Genomic DNA, 7,961 nt, shown 5'->3' on the forward strand with positions numbered 1-7,961 from the left:
TTGACTTGACTGACATCTTGTGGTTGCATAGCACTTTGTGCACATGGACTACCGGCAATGTCCAAAAAAAGTCAGGACTTGGCATGATTTACATGGTCACAATTCACATATAGTTGGACTTCAATAAAGAATATGCTCATTATGAAGGGATTGTGAATACTGTCTGCCAGTAATCTGCTGTAGTCAGAGAAAGTTTGTCAGAAGAGAATGCAATAAAAAAGTGTTCCAACACACCTCTCTCTGCATAACACTTTCTCTCACTGCCATCTGTGAGTCTCTTTGTAATCTGCCATAGAACTGTCTGTGTGTGTGTGTGTGTGTGTGTGTGTGTGTGTGTGTGTGTGTGTGTGTGTGTGTGTGTGTGTGTGTGTGTGCGTGCGTGCGTGCGTGTTTTGTACACTTGATTTCTATTATAGCTGTTCTCACACTGTGCACCATCATGTTAACTACAAAGCTAGAGAACATGTTCCACGCTGACAGCATGAAACACCGTTCTGATACATGATACACTGTACACTACAATGTTGTGTAATATATACTGAAACCCATTTCAGCCCACATATATCACTCTCAGACAGCCCTGTCAGACATCCTCATTGTCTTTATCAGTTGTCCCCTGAAATCCACCAACTCCCAGTCTTCACCGAATATAGATTTAGTATAGAGAAATTACTTGAACCACTGGTGCATGCAATAACTTCTCCATGGGTGACAGAGTGTGATGACTTACATATTAAACTGCAACTTACACATTAAAGGTCGCTCCATGATGATATCTAACTGGACCTGATTTGAATTGTTATGCCCCCATGCACCGCACTGAAGCTATTATGACAAAGCTGTGCAGGTGCACGTGTGGTACGATGGTTGGGGTACATTAGAATGCCATGGCACATTTAGTAATCCTGCACAGCAATGAAATAATGGCTTTGTGTACTGTCTCTACCAGCTGCTGCTGTCTGTGTTTGATTGGCAGAGACAGATCCTGTTTGCCCTATTTGTTGTCATGGCTTTGTTGTCAAGGAGATGTCTGAAGGCTAGAATCACGTCTGGAATAGAGAGATAACAAGGTCTCTAGTCTAGACCAGCTCTAGAGAGCAACACAAATGAAATGTCAGATGTTATTTAAATCATGAAAGGATGATTCTTGTGGACCTAATTCACAATTGAAACCAACCAAAATGTTGGTCGCTGCTGCTTACACTATTTTTTTTTTAGAAGAGTCATCATCATTTTACAGTCACATGGCTAACACTGTCTACAGATTGTTTTTAAATGGCATAGTTATTGACTGGCCAGAACATCGTAAATAAATCCCAAATAAACCCAAATAAATGAATGTTCCTGATGGCCTGGACATTTTGGTGGAATGGGCTAACATATAACTAGGGCCAGACAGGAGATGTACTCTAAACACAAAGTAATTGGTTCCAGTAACCAGTTACACACATATGCAGGCTCATTTTAACTTCCAAACTTACATAACAATATCCAATAAGTGGCTGCATGGGCACATGCTCATCAACAGAAGACAAAGAGCGGGAAAGACTACAAAGATCTGTGTATGTGTAGGCCTAACTCATTGTTACCTCATTCAATATGCCAGGGGTGGTGGCCATCTGGCATGGGCTGGTCCATTTCCAGCCTAGTGGGCATGTTTTTTGTGTGGAGAATTATCATTATCTGGCTAATACCGGGGTCTCAAGGAAAAAATAGCCTGGTTGGTCTAGAGGGCCGGTGTGGGGGCCTCAAGGAAGAAAATGGGCCGGTGTGTTACAGTAGAAATGCCAGGGTCGATTTCTGTTCCCAGTCCGACTCCAGGTGACCAGTTTGGACACCTCAGGTTGGACACGTCTGTAATGCTTCAGCGACATTGATGTGAAAGTATTACAGAATGTGTTCGATTCACTGGACAGGTAACATACATCAATACCACACAAACAATGCATAATTTACACATTCATTTGAAACCCACTACATACACACTGCTACAGACTTTTATTTGGTAATACAGTATCTGAATGGCAGATTATTTGATAAATGATCTACAATACAATTCATGTGGTTCTGATTTCCTATACACACAGATACAGTTGTGAAGTCGGAAGTTTAAATACACTTAGGCTGGAGATATTAAAACTCGTTTTTCAACCACTCCACTAATTTCTTGTTAACAAACTATAGTTTTGGCAAGTCGTTTAGGACATCTACTTTGTGCATGACACAAGTGATTTTTCCAACAATTGTTTACAGATTATTTCACTTATAATTCACTGTATCACAATTCCAGAAGGTCAGAAGTTTACATACACTATGTTGACTGTGCCTATAAACAGCTGGGAAAATTCCAGAAAATGATGTAATTGCTTTAGAAGCTTCTGATAGGCTAATTGACATCATTTGAGTCAATTGGAGGTTTACCTGTGGATGTATTTCAAGGCCTACTTTCAAACTCAGTGCCTCTTTGATTGACATAATGGAAAAATCAAAATAAATCAGCCAAGACCTCAGAAAAAAAATTGTTGACCTCCACAATTCTGGTTCATCCTTGGGAGTAACGCCTGAAGATACCACGTTCATCTGTACAAACAATAGTATGCAAGTATAAACACCATGGGACCACGCAACTGTCATATCGCTCAGGAAAGAGGCGTGTTCTGTCTCCTAGAGATGAACGTACTTTGGTGTGAAAGAAGATGCTGGAGGAAACAGGTACAAAGGTATCTATATCCACAGTAAAACAAGTCCTATATCGACATAAGCTGAAAGGCTACTCAGCAAGGAAGAAGCCACTGCTCCAAAACCGCCATAAAAAAAGCCAGATTGCGGTTTGCAACTGCACATAGGACAAAGATCATAATTTTTTGAGAAATGTCCTCTGGTCTGATGAAACAAAAATAGAACTGTTTGGCAATAATGACCATCGTTATGTTTGGAGGAAATTAGGGGGATGCTTGCAAGCCGAAGAACACCATCACAACCATGAAGCACGGGGGTGGCAGCATCATGTTGTGGGGGTGCTTTGCTGCAGGAGGGACTGGTGCACTCCACAAAATAGATGGCATCATGAGGCAGGAAAATTATGTGGATATATTGAAGCAACATCTCAAGACATCAGTCAGGAAGTTAAAGCTTGGTCGCAAATGGGTCTTCCAAATGGACAATGACCCCAAGCATACTTCCAAAGTTGTGGCAAAATGGCTTAAGGACAACAAAGTCCAGGTATTGGGGTGGCCATCACAACGCCCAGACCTCAATCCCACAGAAAATGTGTGGGCAGAACTGAAAAAGCGTGTGCGAGCAAGGAGGCCTACAAACCTGACTCAGTTACACCAGCTCTGTCAGGAAGAATGGGACAAAATTCACCCAATTTATTGTGGGAAGCTTGTGGAAGGCTACCTGAAATGTTTGACACAAGTTAAACAATTTAAAAGCAATGCTACCAAATACTAATTGAGTGTTTGTAAAGTTCTGACCCACTGGGAATGTGATGAAAGAAATAGAATCTGAAATAAATCGTTCACTCTAATATTATTCTGACATTTCACATTCTTAAAATAAAGTGGTGATCCTAACTGACCTAAAACAGGGCATTTTTACTAGGATAAAATTTCAGGAAATGTGAAAAACTGAGTTTAGATGTATTTGGCTAAGGTGTATGTACATTTCCGACTTCAACTGTATGACAGTTGAGGCAACAACAGTCCTGAATTTACAACTCAACAAAGCACTTATCATTTGAGAATACAGGAGGTCCATTTCTCATCAATACCCTAAAAGATGAGACGTTCTCCTTTCTAAAAAAGGGCTTCTGCTGGGTGATTTTAAAAGTAATTGTCAAATGATCAATAGTATAATTATCTTTGCAAAAACTATTTTATATAATTTACAACATGTAGAATCTATGAGAACAAAAAGGTTCCGAACTTTTGTGAAACATCACAGCACAGTTGAAAAATGTATGGCAAATAGAAATCCAAACTTGATGGTGTTCAGAGAGGTTGAGTGGAGCTGAAGGATGGGACTAAAAACAAACAAAAGATAACAATTGTGTCCGTAAAATGTATATAGTATGTTGCCCATTGGTTTACTCCAATTAGGCTAGGGGTGGTAGGGTTAGGGGAAAATAAGAAAGGAAAATATATTTTAAAAATATATATATTATATTATAATATATATTTTTTTACTATTTTCTAAATTACAGAATAATAGTGAAGACTTCAAAACCACGAAATGACACATGGAATCATGTAGAAACCAAAATAAGTTTCAAACAAATCAAAATATATTTATATTTCAGATTCTTCAAAGTAGCCACCCTTTGCCTTGACAGCTTTGCACATTGTTGGAATTCTCTCAAACAGCTTCATGAGTTAGTCATTTGGAATGCATTTAAATTAACAGGTGTGCCTTCTTAAAAGTTAATTTGTTGAATATCTTTCCTTCTTAATGCATTTGAGCCAATCAGTTGTGTTGTGACAAGGTAGAGCTGGTATACAGAAGATAGCCCAATTTGGTAAAAGACCAAGTCTTTGCTCAAATAAGCAAAGAGAAATGACAGTCCATCATTACTTTAAGACATGAAGGCCAGTCAATACAGAGAATTTCAAGAACTTTGAATGTTTCTTCAAGTGCAGTCGAAAAACTATCAAGTGCTATGATGAAACTGGCTCTCATGAGGAGAGGAAAGGAAAACCCAGAGTTACCTCTGGTCTGATGAGACCAAATTTGAGAATTTTGGTTCCAACCGCTGTCTTTGTGAGATGCAGAGTAGATGAACGTTTGATCTCTGCATGTGTGGTTCCTAAGCATGGAGGCGGAGGTGTGATGGTGCTTTGCTGGTGACACTGTCAGTGATTTATTTAGAATTCAAGGCAGACTTAACCAGCATGGCTACCACAGCATTTTGCAGCGATACACCACCCCATCTGGTTTGCACTTAGTGGGACTATCATTTGTTTTTCAACAGGACAATGACCCAACACACCTCCAGGCTGTGTAAGGGCTATTTGACCAAGGAGAGTGATGGAGTGCTGCATCAGATGACCTGGCCTCCACAATCACCCGACCTCAACCCAATTGAGATGGGCTGAGTTGGACCGCAGAGTGAAGGAAAAGCAGCCAGCAAGTGTTCAGCATGTGGGAACTCCTTCAAGACAGTTGGAAAAGCTTCCCAGGTGAAGCTGGTTGAGAGAATGCCAAGTGTGTGCAAAGCTGTCATCAAAGCAAAGGATGGCTATGTTGAAGAATCTAAAATATAAACTATTTTTTGGTTACAACATGTTTCAATGTGTTATTTCATAGTTTTGATGTCTCCACTATTATTCTACAATGTAGAAAATTGTAAAAATTAAGAAAATCCCTTGAATGAGTAGGTGTGTCCAAACTTTTGAATGGTACTGTATATATTTATAAAAAAATATTTATGGTGGATTGGAAATGATGCAGACATGTACAATGATGGAAGCCACAACCAGCAATATTAAAGCTGATCCAACCCCTGAAGACAAAAAGGGCTATTTTCATAGAAATAACATTTTGATAAACTGTAACTAATTATCAACAACAAACATTGAGATCAAGATTAAAACATGCACAGTGCTTTTCTCATTGACATGCTTTATAAAATATTGAGTTTATTTTTATTTTTACAGGGACAGTGCACATTAATCAACGTTTCAGTAAAAGTGCCGGTTTTAGCCAGCCGGCTAATTTTCAACCGCAGTCCCTGGGCAGGTTATTAAAAGCAATTATAATATAGACAATCATTAAGCAGTGAGCACACGCAGAGCAACATAGGACAAGCAAGACATAGCATACAGACAGAGCAACATAGGACAAGCAAGACGTAGCATACAGACAGAGCAACATAGAACAAAAAGCAGCAAGACAAAATTCATAAAAGCAACAAAGTGTTTCCACACCACACACAGACAACATGGAAAGCGACAATAGACAGCTAGGGATTATGTTCACAAATCTGATTGACCTTTAGCCATGTCTTCATACATTTTGTGAAAGTGTGATAGGTGGTGCAGTTATGTGTGTCTGATGGCAGTCTATTCCAGACATGGGAAGCTCTCACAGAGAAAGCGGATTTACTAAAGGTGCTTTTCCTTAAGTCACCTCCTACAGTCACCTCTCATGGCAGACCTTGTGGATCTGCTGCCATATGTTTGGGTTTTCTGTTTAACAAAAATACTGAGTGGAGGGGAGCCAGGCCATTTAGGATCTTGAATACAAGACATGCATCGGTGTATTGCACAAGATTTTCCCAACTCAGGAGCTCTTGCTTTCTGAGGATGTAACAGTGATGATGGCTATTGGGCTTCCTATCAAGCACTTTGAGAGGCTGTTTGTAGACAGACTGAATAGGTTTTAATGTTGGACAGCAAGCTTGGGCCCAACTAGTCAAGCAGTATGTACAGTTTTGTTATCTCTGTAGTGAAACAATTTCGTATAAATCGGAAATTAGCTAGGTTGAATTTGGTTATCTGAATGACCTTTTTCACATGCTTTTTAAAAGAGAGGTTGGAATCAAGTATGATGCCAAGGTACTTAAAATCAGATAACACCTCGAGATTCTCCCCTGACACATAGACATTTGGTTCAGTAGCATCTGTTGCCCTCTTTGTGAAGAACATGCTAAGTTTTTTCACATTGAGATGCAAAAATGAGTCACTGAGCCACTTTGTAACCTGGACCATTACAGTAGTGAGTTCTTGTGCAGCTTGTTGTTTGCTCTTTGCATGCACATATATCACTGTATCATCTGCATACATTTGAACTTCAGACCCAGTACAGACAGAAGGCAGATCATTAATGTACAGGCTGAACAGGAGGGGCCCCAGTATTGACCCTTGGGGCACGCCAACATCATGGCTAAGAGTGGGCGACAGCTCATTGCTCACTCTGACACTGAGTCCTGCATTCAAGGTATGATATCATCCATCTCAAGGCATCGGGGGAAAAGTTGAACTTGGAAAATTTTGTGATGAGAATCTCATGGTTAACAGTATCAAAAGCCTTCCTTAGGTCCAGAAACACAGCCCCAACAACGCCCCCTTTGTCCATCTTGGACTTCACATTTTCCAGAAGAAAGCAGTTGGCAGTTTCTGTGGAGTGTTTCGCTCTGAAGCCAAACTGCATGGAGTGTATTGTGAAGGGGCTGTTTTTGAGGTGGGCAATCAGTTGTTCTGCAACACACCTTTGACACCACAGGTAGTATACTAATGGGCTAATGGGCCTGTAGTTACTCACGTCAGCAGGGTCGCCCGATTGAAAGACGGCCGTTATTATGGCCGACTTCCATACCCTTGGAAACACCCCGAGACCAATAGATGTGTTGGTGACCTTAGTAATGGGGCCAATGAGTGACTCTTTGTAGTTTTTAAGAAAGGTAGAGTCCAGCCCAAACACATCTTTGGCTTTAGTTCGTTAGTGAGCTAATCACCTTGTTCACCTCTGACTCAGAAACCTCCCTTATGAAGATAGGTTGCGCGTTATTTACTAGCACTGAGCCCAAGAAACCAGTGGAGGGGTTCTGTGTCAGTACCCTGACAGAGTCAATAAAGTAGGAATTGAAGGCTATTGCTATTTCGACTGTTATTCACCATGATTTCTAGTCCTTTTGCAGTGTTACTATGGTCTTTCCCTGTTAGATTTTTTAGATTCCCCCAAATCAATTTAGAATTTCCCTTTGCTTCACCAATTATGTTAATAAAAAAGTTTGCCTTGGACAGTCTGATTTCTTTCATCACCTTATTTCTCAACATGGTAGAGCCTGTAATGCTCTAATTTGGATTTTAGGGCTATTTTTAGAGCATAATCTCATTCTTTCATAAATTTCCAGATTTCTCCATTTTGCCAAGGAAGAGTGCTCTTTTGGCCAGGTTTGGATTTGATTTTCTTTAGGAAACCATTTATTGACGTCTGGATTGTGGATAGAAAAACCTGACTAT

Source organism: Oncorhynchus mykiss, chromosome 12 (genome assembly GCF_057628025.1).
Source record: "Oncorhynchus mykiss isolate SJ-2025 chromosome 12, ASM5762802v1, whole genome shotgun sequence".
NCBI classification, from domain to species: Eukaryota; Metazoa; Chordata; class Actinopteri; order Salmoniformes; family Salmonidae; genus Oncorhynchus; species Oncorhynchus mykiss.